Source organism: Gavialis gangeticus, unplaced genomic scaffold (genome assembly GCF_001723915.1).
Source record: "Gavialis gangeticus isolate Ggan-Ray unplaced genomic scaffold, GavGan_comp1, whole genome shotgun sequence".
Lineage (NCBI taxonomy): Eukaryota > Metazoa > Chordata > Crocodylia > Gavialidae > Gavialis > Gavialis gangeticus.
Window position 1 is genome coordinate 12,190,074 of NW_017729022.1, and position 16,806 is coordinate 12,206,879.

General features: G+C 41.5%; 1 protein-coding gene across 1 annotated transcript in view; it reads right to left on the bottom strand.

The window, feature by feature from the left end:
- Positions 1 to 16,806, bottom strand: part of PRICKLE1 (prickle planar cell polarity protein 1) — an 89,451-nt gene that overhangs the window by 19,371 nt on the left and 53,274 nt on the right. The window lies entirely within an intron of this gene.

The following is a 16,806-nucleotide window of genomic DNA, read 5'->3' on the forward strand; positions in this document are numbered from 1 at the left end:
TAGTTGGGTAAAATAAATAGCTTGGTGGTAAAACTCTGACCTGTGGCTTGCACTTGCTTTGTCTGGTGCCAAGGAACACAGACAAGGAAAAATAATGTTAGCATTTACTGGAGTGCAGAGATGGCTTAGGGCTCTAGTATAAAGTCCATGTAGGCTTAGTACTGGTCAGACAATAGTATTTGTAATTCAGACATGCTTGGCTAGCAGCCAGGGTTGATTCCATCTTTGACAATAAACTTTCAGAAAGGGAGGGACCATGGCCATAGCTGTCGCTTTTACTTCCTCTGCATTTTTAAAAAGGTGTAGTCTGTCTCCCAGCTTTGAAATGAAAAAAAGCTCCAAAAGCCAGTTTGTTTGGCTTCAAAGGCTGCCAGGCAGTTTCCCCTACAGAACTGTGAATTTAACCATGAACACCTAGGTCATATTTCCTTTTTCCTATACCTAACTGTTCTTTGTTTCCCTTGGGAAGTCATTATCAAAAGATAATCTATTAGGACTGTATCTCTGGGTCAAAGGCGTGAATGTCTCCTGTTTTGAATGAAACTAGGTAGCATTTTTGTTGAGATGCCTGGTGTTGGCAGGTCACAAAATTAATCAGGCATGCATTCCCTTCTCTTAGGCCTCAGCAGTGATGCATATTCTTCAGCAGCAAATTCTTATTTCATGCGTAAACACTAAAATCTCACAAAAAACATTTCTTGAACTAAACGGGCCAACATACTGGCTAATTACCCAAGGCTGGGAGCTTGTCCAGTTGTATATACAGCTTGAAAACAGTTGTACAGGGTATATGGAAGTGTCAACTGTTGTAAAATATTCACAGTTACTTGTAGGGTACTCTTACATTTTGACAGCATTATCAACTTTACAGCCCATTGTGTGTAAGATAGTGATGAAGCAGTTTGCAGACAGTTAACGCTTCCTACAAGAATTAAATGTGAATGAGACAGATTTTATCCACAGGGTGCTAAGAGGAGTCAGTCTTGTCTGAAAGGCATTGCTATTGTCAAGGGCGAACTTATTCAGAGAAGGAAAGGCATGAGCCAGAACTGGGCCCCTCAAGAGCTGCCTTTTGTTTCAGTCAGGTGGACCATTTAGCTGTCCACCCCAAAAGCAAAACTGGGTTTAGCCATCTGCATCCATTTTTCTTATATTCAACCATTATCTCGCCCATGGAAGGCTAAAAAAAATAACACATCTACTTAAAATCATCAAGAAAATGGTGTATAGCTAATAATTCCAAAATAAATGTATTGGTGAAACTTCTTTCTACCCAGACCTGGCTAAATTACATATCTACTTGCTTTAGCATTCTGGGTAGAAAGAGGCTGCAAGTTTTTGCATTAAGTTAGCTAAGCTAAGTTGCATTTGACTGGTTGGATAATACAAGTCAACATTTGTAATCATGAATTCTAAAGTGAGTACATGCAATCAGGGAATAAAAACTAATTGAAACAAGGCAGAAAGGGGGAGAAACCACTTTTCCCTTCTGAGAACAGAATATTTGTCAAGCAGGGATCAAGTGTCAGAGTCGGAAGAATGGACCAGGGATCTGATTCAATGTGACACATTCACAAAAAATAGCTAATTCATAATATTTGGTCTCCATTATAAAAGTCAGCAGTTGATTTATCAGACACACAATGAATTTTTAAAATTCCATTTGGAGAGGTTCTACTTGAACTCTAAGGGACAAACTAACTTGATTCATCCACAATCTAAATCTTACCCTACTCTAAATGTAAAAGGAAGAACATGGTGCCTTGCAGGTACAGTGATCCATCTCTAGTTATCTGATTTGTAGACATCAGACTGCAAATACACTAGGTATGTGGGGCTAGCATTTAAAATGCTATCTGGTAACCACTCGAATCTGGCAGAATAGGAGCTGTTCTGCTCTCTCATTCTTCTACCTCTGCTGCTCTTTCATCCAAACTTGTTCTGTATGGATGGAGTTTTGCACCTCCCAGGAAGCCTTAAAAATAAAGAAGGTTTTATGCAGGGATGTGCAAGTATGCAAAAAGTTATGGAACTGGGGAACCAGGGTTATGCTAATACCTCCACACCCTGCCCCCAACAGAAATCAACTGATCTTGAAATCAACCCATCATCAACATCATTGCTTTATATCATCCTGATTCTTTAACTATTAAAAATAGACAATAATTAAAACTTGAGTCAGAACCTGGCATGTAGTGTGGTGTGAGCTAGGGATTTTGTCTGGACCTTGTAAAATTATTGCAGCTTTTGTCAATTTCAATGTCTCTGTTCTATTTGTTGGACTGAATAGTCTCCATCTGGTGGCCAAGTGAACATCTGCCAATTCCATTCATCATTAATCAAAAACTGAAATATCAGGAACAATATATTTATTCTTTATTTCTGCTCATAAATCTATGTTGTTGATTTAAAAAAATGCATGTTATCTTGCCTATTCCTTTTTTCTTGACAAACTGGAAACCTAGAGAGTTTGCCTAATGTTACTAGCTCGGACAGGACTCTCAGAATTGTTTTTGTGCAGAATATGTTTCTGTAGTATAATACCCCAAATGAGATTCAGAACTCATTGTGCAAGTGTTACATAATCCCCAGCACCAAATTAGCAAAACCTGGTAACCTATAGTCCACAAAAGTTAGCAAAAAGTTTCAGTGACTTCACTGAGTTTTGAATCTGGCCTCAATCCTGTAAATTCTATATACGAACTTATGCTTTAGGAGGCAAACTGGTTTACTAGACTAGACTCCCAGTTTGGAGCCTATAATTCTGTGTTCCCTTCAATCTTAGGCCAATTATGTTGGCACTTCTAGGTAAGGCCAGGAGGGACCACTGTGAGGGTTTAGTCTGACCTGTTCAACAACATAGCCCACGGGGCTTCCATTTAAACTACAGCATGTCCTTTTAGAAAAGCGACTTTGACTTAAAAATTACCAGCTGTGGAAAATCCACCACAATACTTGGTAAGTTGCTCCAGTGATTAATCACTCATTGCTAAAATGTATGCCTCATTCTAGACTAAAGCTATTTAGTTTTAGCTTCCATCCACTGGCTCTTGTTATGACTTCGTCTACAAGATTGATAATTAGTTCTTCAAAGTTTTGGTCCCCAGGTAGGTTCTTACAGATTATGATCCAGTGGCCCCTTAACCTTACTTTTGATAAGCTAAATAGACTGAGCGCCTGCCAACAAAACATACATGCTACTATGATTTTCCACAATCAAACTACTACAAGGAAAGTATTTACACTATTTATCACAGTCGAGCTTCTTAGGCTTAAGATACAAGTTACTCCAAACATAATGTTGGCTCTTTAAAGGTTCTTGAAAGGTCCTGATTAAAGCGGAATAAAGCTAATTCTTCAAACAACTGGATGGCTCAGGGGATTTGTAGTGGGGTAAGAGACTTTTTAGAGCATAAAGTCAGACTGGGTATCAACCTGAATTTACTACTGCCCATGTGATGGTTGTGCTGCAGCCTGTCTGATCTTAGTTAAGGGTGTCAGTTCACTTTCATGGTAAACAATTATCCACATCACAGAACACTGAAGAGATAACACTAGTAATTACTACCCTTGTTGGCAGTCACAGAAGAGAGACCAAGGGTTGAATAGGAGCAGAGAATGAATTAACCTCTCACCCTTCAATCGTTTAGGGTGAACATAGCGTGATAGCATATTAGGTAGTGCTCAAGTTTGCTGGGTTCTTTGGATTAAGAGAAAATAACGCTCTCCAAGACTGATCCTACTACTTCCCACTACATTAACTCCAACACTTCTGAAGTAAGTGATACAAAATCTAATTTCCCTTCTCCTCTGCTTTGTTTAGGGCATAACTACACAAGCTGGAAATGTGCATTAGGGTGAGAGCTATTTAAGCATCTAATAGTTTAAATATCTGATAATGCTGCCAGAGAAGTCAATAGCAAATGTTATCAAAATCAATAAAAGCGAGACAGGCTTGCATATTATGAAGTATATTAGTTCTCTCTTAAATTTCTTCACACACACACACACACACACACACACCCCTCCCCCCTTGTAATTTCTCATTATATGAAAACATGAAGCAGGAATTTAATACTGTCAGAGTTTATTCACAAATCAAGTCAGGGGCCTAAGGAAGAAAACAACATTTGGTCTTGAGTATAATCTGGCCCATGGACTACAAGATGCATCCTAGAGCTGCCTCCACAAACATCACTTCCTGTTGGGCTTTCCCTTCCATGGGAATATGTCGCTCTTCCAAGAGTCACTTCTTGTGAAAAGTTTTACTGAACACTATTTTACGAAGACATCTATAGTTTGCCTAATCTGTTTAAGGATTTCATCACCACATTCATTAATGTGCCATAATTACAGTGCATAGTTTAGTACCTGTAATTACAGGTACTAACTTCATGCACTGTAATCAGCACTACAGCACATTAGCATAGACAGTTTTTATGTGATGCTAATGTGCGGATTAATTCTACTGCGCATTAGCATGGTTTTTGCCAGCTGCACTAACGCATAGTAGAATTAGTCTACTGCGATGTTACTGTCTCATGCAGATGCACATACTATGCACCTTTTTGTATCCTTAAATACCTAAATACCTTTGTAAACCAGGCCTTTTTTAAACTGGCACTTCCATTGGCTGCAAGAGTAAATACAAGTACAACTGCCTCCCACTGCCTCCCAGCTGGGAGGTGGCGATTGAGAAGTGCTAGTGCAGCTTGGGCACAAGCAAATTTTACCACTGTATCTTTAGACACCTTGCTGTCTGTCTATACCAAGGGTGTCCAATCTGTGGTACATATGCCATATGCAACCTTTGTGTGCACTAAATGGCAGGCCAGGGTGGGAACAGGCAGGCATAACAGCAAATAGGGCATGAAGCAGAAAGCAGAGCAGATTGGGATTCAGGAACTGTATCCACATGAGCAGGGGTGTGCATTCGCAGCAAATTTGTGCTGCTGCTTTGTGCTGCAGTGCACGTCCCTACCCATGTGCTTTTCAGAGGGAGCCACTGCTCCCTGTACTGCATGGAGGCGTGGCTGGGGCACAGGGTGTATCAGCACAGGATTAGCTGGCAGGCAGCCCCCATGCTGAAGCACCCTGTGCCCCAGCCAACTGGAGAGTGGCATGAAGAAATGGGGGAGCAGGGAGGCCAGGGCTGCCTGGTACCCTGTCTCCCACACATTTCAGAGCTCCCACGCTAAGGCATCCCGTGCCCCACTCAGCCTCCCTGGCTGGCTGGGGTGCAGTGTGCTTCAAGACATGGGAGCAGGCAGTCCTAGGTTGGCTGCTCCTCTGTCTCCGCCTGCCTTAGTGCGGGGGCTCCATGTGCCTCAGTGCGGAGCCCCCACACTGAAGCATGCAGAGACAGAGGAGCAGCCAAGCCAGGGCTGCCTGCTCCCCTGTCTCAAGGCACCTTGCACCCCAGTGCAGGGGCTCTACAGTGCACAGAGAAGGAAGAACTGGCAGTGGGCTCCTGCTCCCCCACCTCTGTGTTTGTCTTGGTACAAGTCATGCTTGTGTGCCTTGCACTTGCTTTTTTATTCAGAAGGGGCAACATGTAGGGGGTACACATGCACCCCCTGCACATGGTGGTGCATCCCTGCAAAAAGATGCCACCGACAGGCACCGGCCCACGATCACCCCTGGCCACCGCTGCTGCTGCCGGGGGTGCCTGCAAGTGGTCGTCAACCCCTGGTCAGCACTCGCCCCCCTCGCCTGCCGACAATGCTGGCGGCATCTGTGGGAACTCCCCGCTCATGATCACCAGGCTCCTGCTGCTGCTGTGTTCTCACTGCCACCAGTGCAGCCGTGCCACCCCAGCTGCCGGGGGGCATGCACCACTCATGTTCAGGGGGTTTTATATTTTGCCCCGCCATGGCAAATTAGCATCACCGTGCATGGTTTAACGTGCTGGGTATGTGGTTTGTGGCACTGCAGAAAGGTTTGTAGCACCATAGACTGCACGTGCCTGCATGTCTAGATCTGGCCAGAAGGTGCATCTACATGCACAGTTAGCATACAGCAATAAACTCTGGCACAGTTTGCACCACAGTTTATTTCTCCCAGGAGTAGTGTTTACATGCGTGTCTGCAACTGCAGTATGTTCAGCCAAGGCATGGGGCCCAAGGGGTCAGCCTTCCAGCTCAGACCTGCTCTGCTCCAGCTCAACACGCTGTGGAGGAGCTGGTTGGGGCACAAGTGTCCTATAGTGCGAGGGCTGACAGTTGGCTAGCCCCGCACTGTAGCACCCTACTGTCCCAGCCAGCCCTAGTCACCATCTACACATATATTTCAGTGCACTAACTCCACCGTAGGATAATATTTGTCCTGGACAGTACTATCCTACAGCAGAGTTAATTAATTAACTGTACCCTAAAAGGGATGCACAGGTAAATGGTAATATTTTACTGTGGAGCTAATTAGTCAATTCCACAGTAAAGCACATTTGTAGATGCACCCAGGGAGATGAGGGGCTAAATTGTGGCATGCCTGCCAAGAAGGGTGGACACTACTGGTTTACACTATAACTTCCCTTCGCCTCCAACAGCAAATCTGGATAAGTTCTAAACCACTTGTGTGAAAAGTATTGAAAATTCCTACTATGGATATATTCTAAAAGTCTTAGTTTTCACAATCTGCATATCTATCATGTCACTTATCCAGAGTGACACATATTTGCCTCTACTATGACCCACATTTGTTCCAAATAACCAGTTTTTCAAACACAGCTACCATGGTGATGCAGCAAAATTTACCCTGCCATGCTTCCTCCCAGGCAATAAAGGTTACTACTTTCCTTTCTGGAAAGGCACTTGCTCTGTTTTCCCTTCTTCCACAGCTTTATGGAAGGCAAGACCTCACTGAAGTTTACCCTATTTGTTCTAAATCCTTTCCAACTGAGCTGCAGCACATCCACACTTCAGAGTTCCAGAGAAAAAGGACATAAATTAATTAGATCACGGAGGGAAGAGCAAGAAGGCAAGTTGGATGGGCAAACAATGGTGAAAAGAACACAGATAGAAAAAGAGACTGGGATTGAGAAAGAAAAACACAAAAAAAACACGGGGACAAATAGGGTAAACTGGTTTTGGGCTAATAGCACTATGTCAAGTCATTCAGATTGCCAGACTCCATTACCTTTTAAAAGCAGAGGTTCCCAACCCCCAGGCTGCAGCTCCATATCAGGCCGTGAAGGATTGGCTACCGAACCGGAAGTGACCAGCATACTGTGGACCAACATCAAACCAAAAGGTTGGCTTCCGGTCAGCAGTATTGGCAGTCACTTCCTGTCTGCAGTATGCTGGTCTGCAGTTTGCCAGTCCACAGTTACTTCCAGTTCACGGTCTAAAAAAGTTGGGAGCCGCTATTGTAAAGTGCACACACACACACACACTTTATCCCAGAGTTTATCTATCACTATGAGGATAATACTGCCATAACCCAAAAAAGATTGCTGGTTGTACCCAGATTCCTGAGACATTTAATTAGCTATCATCTATCAGATAAGCAATATCAGAAAAAGCTCACTCATGTATTGTATTCATCTCCATAAAACTATCACTTCTGTTCAGGAAAACAAATGCAAGAATTCTGTCCCATACAGTTTCTTTGAATTTGAAATCTGTTATAGTTAGCATAGCTTCAAGTGAAGACTAGATGGTCCTCAATCTTGTATTTGAAGTACAGGTATAAATTATCCCAATCTAAAAAGAAGTTTTAGAAGCTTTATTTTCTTTCTTTCCCTTTCTGCATAGATAGTATAGTACTGATGCAGCTCTGAGACCATGATTCTGATCTGAGTAAGCAGGGAGACAATTTAAAGGCTCCATTAATTTATATGCAGCCATTTTAAGTGATCTATCTGGGATCTGCTCCTCAGCTGACAGGCATACTACAGAACCTACATTACTTTTAGATCCACACCCATGATAACTGAATGAACACGCTATTGGTCAAGTCCTGCTCATGGTACAACTGTAACCACAACTATTTTACTAGTTCTAAAGCAGTTTTTCCTGTGATATAAATGTGATGCCTACCATATCCCTTCACACAGTTAAAACATCTCTTCTAACTCTCAGCCTGTGGAAGATACACAAAGTGCATTGTAATATGTGCCTACAATGCTTTGCTAGTGGCACCATCAAATCATTGCCTATTTTTCATTTCCATGCCAAAAGAAACGTGTTTGTGTAACATGAAAAGGATGTGGAGAGACCAATACTAAACACCCTCTTTTTGCCTCTCTCACTATTTAAATCACATATTTATATAAATATAGTCTGTCAATATTTAAAATAAAAATTTGGGTGCTCATACAAGGGGCTGCACTAATTTTAAATGAAGTCAAGTTTATAAACCAATTTTAATCAAGTATACACAAGAAATTGTACAAGTAATGCCTCAATTACAAATCATGCATTGGAAAAAGGGGCATGTAATTCTACAATGTTATTTTATTTGTCAGAAACACATACTATAAGTGTATATAAAGTGAACCAAGAGACACGTAGATACAAGAGACAACAGCTTAGGACAACTGTTAATTCATTTTACTATATTCACTTCACATGCCATCCTGAAGGCAGACAGTGATGTACTGCTGACATTAATAACGCTTGTCAGAGTTCTGCTGTTCTACACGGATAAGAAGAGATGCATTATACTATGTTAACTCTTTTTACTATAGCTGTAACAGATACCAATAAATTTACGACCTGTCAAGATCCAGTGCTGGGCAACTCTACCAAAATGCATCATGCACACAGTTCAATCTTTTGCATAGGAAGAGCAATTGTTGAGTGATTATTACTCTCCCATGCATTATAGTTACATAAGCCTGAAGACAGTCTACTCACTTCCTAGTGAACAACACAAGTTTCTCTCAAAGACAGGCATTATTTCCACCTCAATAGAGGTTCACTACCCTCCTATATCGTAGACTTGTTTACATGACTGGGCAGGCCATGTCTGTCAAGGCCATTTTTGTAGCTCTCTCAGCTTTCAAAAGTTTTCTTTTCCTTATATTCAGAAGCGTGCCAAATGGCATACTGGAACAGAATGAAATCCCATTTCTAAAAATTTATGTTGCAGATCAACTTTATTAAGAAGGTTTTGGGGGGTTTGCACTGAGAGTTTTTATTAAAATCAAAATATATAATTTAAAAATGTGGCTGGGTTTAGACTGTTTTGTCAAATGCAACTGAGATGTAATCCTGAAAAGTAGCAGTGGGAGAAAGCTCCCTTCCTTGGTTACAACATCTACTAAAATCCATTATTCGTGTTATACCAACACCCTGCTGCAAAACAGTTACCTGCAATCCCAACAACATGGGAAAAATACCTTGATTTTTAGGTGGAGATTATTTTAAAGTAAAAGAAAAGAACCACCATCTTTGTAATAGGCATTAACAGGCTTTGTTTCAAAAACCAAAAAGCCCTATTGTTTTTTAAAATAGCATTGGAGTGTTGTAGTTTGATGGGCCAGGAAATGTGGAAAAAGGAGGTTTCTCAGCAGGATCTTTTATTGGACCAATTTCATAGGTGGGAGAAATATTACATAAAGTGCAAGGAACTTGTCTAACATTTCTCCCAACTATTCAGTGGGCGTGTCTACACATGCCCCCAAGGCGCAGTTGTTCCTGCACTGTCCTGATGGCGCATGGTTATTTTTAGCAGCTACATCACTGTAGCAATGCATTATAATGAGGTAGCGTGTTGCTATGGCACATAACATCAGCATCACAGTTTGTGCCTGCCAACACTATGTCAATGTAGTAACGAGCTATGTTGCCATAGTATGTTGCTACAGTGACACAGATGTGTAAATGTGCCCAGTTGCTCCAAAAAAACTTAATAGTAAAAACTTTGCTTCTTGAGCTTTTTTTGAAGATGCTCTTTGGTCTTCAAACCATCTTACCTTAAACATCAACAGGCACTTTTATGCCTGTTTAGCTAATGTTGTATTGCTGGATAAGATTTGGTTTAAAAATAATGTTTTAGTATTTTAATTTTTGTTTCTGGGAGGGATGCAATTCAGCTCGGTGCTCCTGTGGTTAGACTGGCTTTCTATTTTACAGAATGCTGAGGAGGAATAAACTCCAAGTGATTAATTCTTAATCCAAGATTGCTAGCGCCTAAGCAAAACGGACAACAAAAAATGTTCTACTAATGAAAAAGTTCTCTCTCTTTTTTTGACTCAACTATAACACTCTTATTATGTGCATCACCCATGTAGTATTGGGGCCAAATTGACAGATACTGATTTGTGATATTATCTAGGACAGGGATCAGCAGCTTACAGCCAGCAAGCCAGATCTGGCCCACAAAGAGGGAGCACAAGAGGATCCTCACATTTCCAAGGCAGTGCTGGCACTGATGGTAGAGCCATACAGATTTGAATGACTGAGCTCGGCCCAGTTGATTTGGAATTCAGAACTAATTTGGCCTTAAGCCAAAAAAAGTGGTAGGTTTTTGGCACCAGGGGAAGGTGTTGGGGCTTGCTCTGACTTTTCTGAGCTCTGGCCTGTAGGGCTGTGCAAAATTTCACTGAGTGTTTCATTTCAAAGCTGTTTTGAAACGTTTCGAGCTCAAAACAGTGAAATCAAAATGAAACAAAAAGCTTTGAAATGAAATGAGGGCACTCAAAATGTTTCCAGTTTCAAAGCAGCATGGTGGCGGGAAGCAGGAGAAAGCCAGGGCTGTGCTCCAAGTGGCTCCGCAGCCCCATAGAGCTCAGCCTGGTGGGGAGCAAAGCCCTGGCTCTCCCCACCTCCTGCTGCTGGGCTGTGATCCATGAGGCTGGCAGAGCTGATCGGAGCACAGCACTGGCTCTGTCCTCCTCCCGCTGCCGGGCTGCACTCCAAGCAGCTCTGCAGCCCCATGGAGCTCAACCCAGCGGCGAGGTGGGCAGAGCCAGGGCTGCGCTCTGTCTCCTACTGCCAGTCTGTGCCCAGCACCAGTCCCAGGTGGCAGCAGCAGCCTCCCATCATCCAGTACAGATCCAGGGTCCTGCACCCCCGGAAGGAGTCCAGCACAACCCCACAGGCCTCCTAGGGGTGCGGGCCCTGGGATCTGTGCACCAGATGACAGGAGGCTGCTGCTGCTGCCAAGTGTCTTGAATTTTGCTTTCAAGACTTTGGAGGTGCAGTTTCTGAGAAACCTCCGCACCTACCTTGAAATTTGGCAGGCTTCATACCCTCAGAAGCGGCTACCATCCCTACAATTTGCATCTGAATCAGGCAACAAATGACAATGTTTTAAGCATTTTCATGATTCCCCAGTATAGCCTATGGGCGAAATGTCGAAACAGTTTCAGTGAAACAACACGGGACAGTGCTTCGAAATGAAATGACAAAACAAAACACCGTCCCTTTGAAATGGTGAAATGGACATCGAAACGAGATGATGGTGTTTTGCACAGCCCTACTGGCCTGGTATTGCAGTACCTCCAGGCCTATGCCTTTTTAAGAGCCACATGAAAAGGGTTCTCGTCAACATGTTTGCCCAATATGGGCCACATATACTCAGTATTGGCTACATTTAAATCAGCTTCAAAGCTGGTTTCCATTACTGAGCACATGTTGATTTGGCAGCAGTGTGACCACTAATGATACACAGTGTATTTACTGAGGTTTCCTTGTATGCAAATGTAAGGCAAAGGGCTTCCCCTCAATATGCATGGGGGGGAGGAAGGACACACAGTACCTCATCTTGTATTCTAGTAAATACAGTAAATCAAATGAAATTTTACAAGCCAGCAAGCTACTTATCAATTGGCCAGGCATACCATTTTATTCTATCAATTTACATATGAATCAGAAAAATTCAATTTAAATTCCCCTCAAAATTAAAGTTTCATTATCTTTAATGCTTTATATCTTTATGATAATAACAAAGTCCAGAGCTTTCAAATACATATGAGTGGTTAGTTTTACTCATGTGAAAGTTTACAGAATCATAAGAATACATGTGCTTATTAGAATTATAAGCTTACGTTATTTTTCACATTTGAGGGTTTCATATACAGCCGGATTAAATACACAGTATTGCCATCAACTTGAAATACAATTCAAGTAAGAATTGTTTTCAACTCCTAATTTGTAATCCTGACACGAGACACCATTACATAAAGCATACAAGTCATTTTACCTCCGTTCAGAGGTTTAAAAGCAGCTGTTTTGACAATGCATACATAATACCCTAGCTCTTAAATGGCAGCCTTCTACCTTTCAGCTACTCCCACTTGGGCTCAACATGTCCCAGCTTCTTTTATATCAATTTATACAAAAGGATAGATTCTTTTGACTGAGTAGATAAAGCAATTACACCAATGCATTGCTTTAATAAAAATCATGGAACTTACTGAAGACAAACAAATGGTGATGCATTTTCATATAATGTTTCTAAGCATAGACTCTATTCCCTATATTATAACTAAGTAATATCTGATTCATGTAACAAAACCTAGAGTTGAAATTTAATAGCTGCTGAATAAGCATTACCATTCTAATGTGCCTTTTTATAGTTCCATTTTTCCAGTAAAGGTTTCTGAACATTTCAGACCAAATTTAATAGGCTCATTCTCAGCCCAGTTTAAGTTGTAATTATGAAGACCAGATAGTGGGGAAACATGCACTCTTCCTGCTCCACCTTTTTGCAGCTCTTGCCTTGAGCATCTGTAGAGTGGCTTAGCCATTTAAGATTGCAATTTGAACTGTTACAAGGAGCTAGTCCTAGGCCACAAATGCAATTGTCATCAGGTGGTCTAGTAAAGTTAGTATTTGCCAAAGTAAGATATAGAATAAGTCTTGTATGCGCACATTGTAATGCAATCTTATGGCCTGCTAACATCCTGTTGGTTCTGCACATGTACAGAAAAATGCATCTAAGGTTCACTCATTGGAGTGAAGGAGGGTGAACTGCTGCAGACGCATATCAAGTTTCAGAAGATATAGGTTAGTAAGCAAAGAGTGTGGGAGTATAAAAGTTCATAAAAAGTCACAGCACATTGGTCTGCAGCTTGGAAGATGGATCATCCTCACATGTAATTTATACTACACACAGCCTACTCTTATCGCTGCTCCACCCACTACTGCTACTTTAATCTACTACAATTCTCTTCATTCAGATTCCTCCATAAAACACCTTCCCTTGCGATCAGAAGTGGCAGGCCAATGATCATTGCCATGTTATAGAAAGGCAAGTGTTGTTGCCATGGTGGTCCAGGGTATGTGGAAGAAGCAATGAGTTGTTTGTTAATGCCAGTGTCTCTTATTGGCCCAACTATATTCATAAGTGGCAGGAGAAAATATTATTTGGTGGGGCTGGGTGGTGCAGGGCGTTCCCACCTGGCCCTGGCCCTGGCCCTCCCTCTTGACAGGCTGTTGTGGGGGCTGGCACACTCTGGTGCTGTACATGCGGTGGCAGAGGAGCACACGGTGGGCACTCTAGGCATGGTGCTGTCACGGCGGGGTGCAGCAGTCCCACTGGAGCCACTGTCACCGGCCCAGTTTGGGAGGGCTAAGCCCCATTAGCCCCAGCCTTCTGCCACCTTTGTACATAGTTGAAACAAATTAGAAAAGTTTTTGGACATAAAATGCCTTTCCTCAGGTTTGTGAAAGAAAGAAGCACAGCCTAAACTAGTTTTGTTTAATTCCATTATATGCAATGAAAACAGTTACTTTTCTAAGTGACTTGTCTAACATCTCTTCTTACCTATATAGTTGGTCCAGTAAAACATTAACAAACAAACCTTGCTTCTCATGTTAATTACATACCATATGTTCTCACATGCAGTGCACACCTTTTTTGCAAAACCCAGCTGCTAGGAATTCAAGTATGCATTATATGCAAAAAATACAGTAAGAACAATTGCTGCCATTTCAAGTAAGGGTAAAAGTAAAGTCTGCCCTGACCCACAGGGAGCAGAACCACAACCAGAATCAACTCCTTAGCTGCTGCTACTCAGTTACCTACTACAAGGAAAGACCTTCTTTGCTTTGTTCTGCTTCTCAAAAACAAGGTGCATGTGTTTTTTCTGGGTGTGCTGTATGCTAGAAGGATACAGTAATTCCTGCAGAAACACCTGGGCTTTCAGTTCCAAATGGTACAGTGGTAAGAACTCAGAGCTCTCCTCTTCATACAGTGTCCTATTGATGGTAGGAAATGGTACCAGTCCTTTAAAACAAACAAAAAACCCAAAAACTGGTTTCTGAAGGAAGGGGCTGATGACCATGGGAGTTTGAAGAGTAAACACCTCAGCCAGGGATTCATATTTGTCCTTTGTAAACTTCAAAGGAGCAGCACTGCCAAACTGATATCAAGAAATGCTCTTGGACAAGACCCTGAAGGAAGAGCAGAGGCCAAAAAAATACTGCTTGATCAGATGGGTATTCCACAAAGAAGATATAAATATTAACAAATAGATGATGTTATGAGCAATTTAATTGCAGCAACCTCTGTAGTTCCATCTACAGATGCACTGATTCCAGAGGGATCTAGTTTTCTTGTTTTGTTCTCTGTTAATTGATGGCAATGGGACCCACAGTAAACAAGCGGGTAACATCTATGCATTTATGATAAAAGAATCTCCCCCATTCAGTTTTCAGTAGTCCTAGGTAACTGTTAAAGTGTTACACCCTTAAAAAGGGTTAAGGGTTTTTGTATACAGTTTCATAGGGTTAATCTACATAATATTTGTTTGCTTTACCTTATATTGGGGACCAGTCTTTTGGTTGGCTGTAGACACTCAAACTTTTCAGTAGCTCCTCACCCTAAAACACCTTAGTTAAAAAGCTGGAATGATTGCTTTACTAAACCTCACACCAAGTTGTGAAACTAGCAGCAAATCAGTATTGGCTATAAAGCCATTGGATTCGGGTTCAGGGACCAGCACCTGTTGTACATGACATACTCAGATACTAAATTTTTAAAGCACAAGTTTTTGGAATGGCGTCAGGTGGACAGTTGCTAGTTTGTTTATTTGAGATGATCCCTAATTGCAGAACCAAGTATTTCAAGAGACATCAGCTGTGAAAACAGAAAGTGTTCCTGGTAGGAATAACAGACCTCATCAAATCATGAGAGAAGTTCAAGGTATCTTGGGCAGATGCCCAGCTTGTTCATTCTAATAAAGGTCTTTGAAATCAGTCATGATTGTGTTATTATCCAGCTGCCCAGGGCCATTACAAACTGACCACATCTACATATGCATTAACATAATTTAGTTAATGCACATTAAATAGAGTACCCATTGTAAGGTACTAAGAAAATGTGCATTAGCCTATCTTAATGCGCATTACCTAAATAACAATTTTTTGAGTGACACTTTAATGTGTATTAAAATAAGCTAATACACATTAAAGTGCAGAATAGACATGCCTACTGATTACATACACTTTTTGGTGAGAGTTTCTAATGTCTGGAAGGCAGAGTAGGCAATATTAGTGGAAGTACATGCTTCTTACTATAGAAGAAAAAAGCTGGACAACTTTGAGCCTCCTGATAATAATTTCCTCACCAGACAGAAGGGAAGTAGTTCCGTCTAGGACGGAAAGGGCATAAATCCAGGATAAAACTCCCATGTTGTGCATAGGTAGGAAATGCAGTGCAAAGCCTTCCTTTATGCAGGGAGCCAGTTCTCAGAAGAGGGTGCTAACAAGCACAAGGAACCAAGTTTTTGGCAACTAAGAGAGTTCCATGCATTTATATCTTTGACACGAGATGGAAAATTGATGACCATGTGGCTTAAAAGAAGTGGGAAGGTAACTGCTGTTTGTTATACTAAAAAGGAAAGTCTCATCTTGGCACGAGTTGGGAGAGAAGGGAGGATCTACTGACTTTGTAACCTTAAATTTTACAATGTTGAGGCTGCAGATAAGGTCAAGCCTTTTTCTCCATCAAATGCCATGGTTCTGTCAGCAAATCTTGTGGTAAGCATTACTTGTTCATTGTACAAACATAAGCACTTAAAGACGCAAGTTTGCATAAAAGTTTACAGAAGCCATAATACTACCTGTGGCATTAGCAGTCTCATCGCATCCAGTGTTTTGGGTAAGTTAATTTGCTCTTACCCTTTTTTTTTTTGTATACCAAAATTATGAATTATGCACAGTCTCCAGAAAGAATACAACTACTTTGCATTACCTGAACATTAGCTCTATTTACATATGAGTGTTATAAGTCCAGTTCTTCATCCTGTAATGTGAATTAGGTGATGACCTGCTGGGTTCAGACATGTTTCAACATGCTGACTGCAAAACAGCTGCTCTCTTCTTTTGCTATTGAACGTTGATTAGCATCATAGCACACAACACTGCAGGGCATATCATGTGTCACACTATGACATGCAATATCAAATGAGAATCCAAAGCAGATTCTATCATTTAAACAGCTTCCTTTACTTCTCTACAGCATGGAGATAATGAAGCACATGGTCTCTACTCTACTGGCAAACAGTGAGGAGCCGTTTAGAACCCAATCTTGGACAGAGCTTCCTACAGTTTTCTGTGCCATCAAGTACAAGTGTTGTCAGAGACTTGGATATTCCAGTCCTATGAATAGTTACAGTGCCAATGTTTTCCAATTCATGCCTCAGTATTAGTTTTACTTTGATTGATCTTTTATTATTTATCACATTGCAGGATTACTGTGGAATCCACAAAAATATTTTCTGAAAAGCATCATAATCTAAAACTTCACAGAGTACCATATAAATTTAATATACACCAGTCATTCTAAGACCCAAGGGGTGTGTCCAGATAAGTGTGCGCGTGTGGTTTGTGGCACCCCAGACCAGTCTGTGGCACC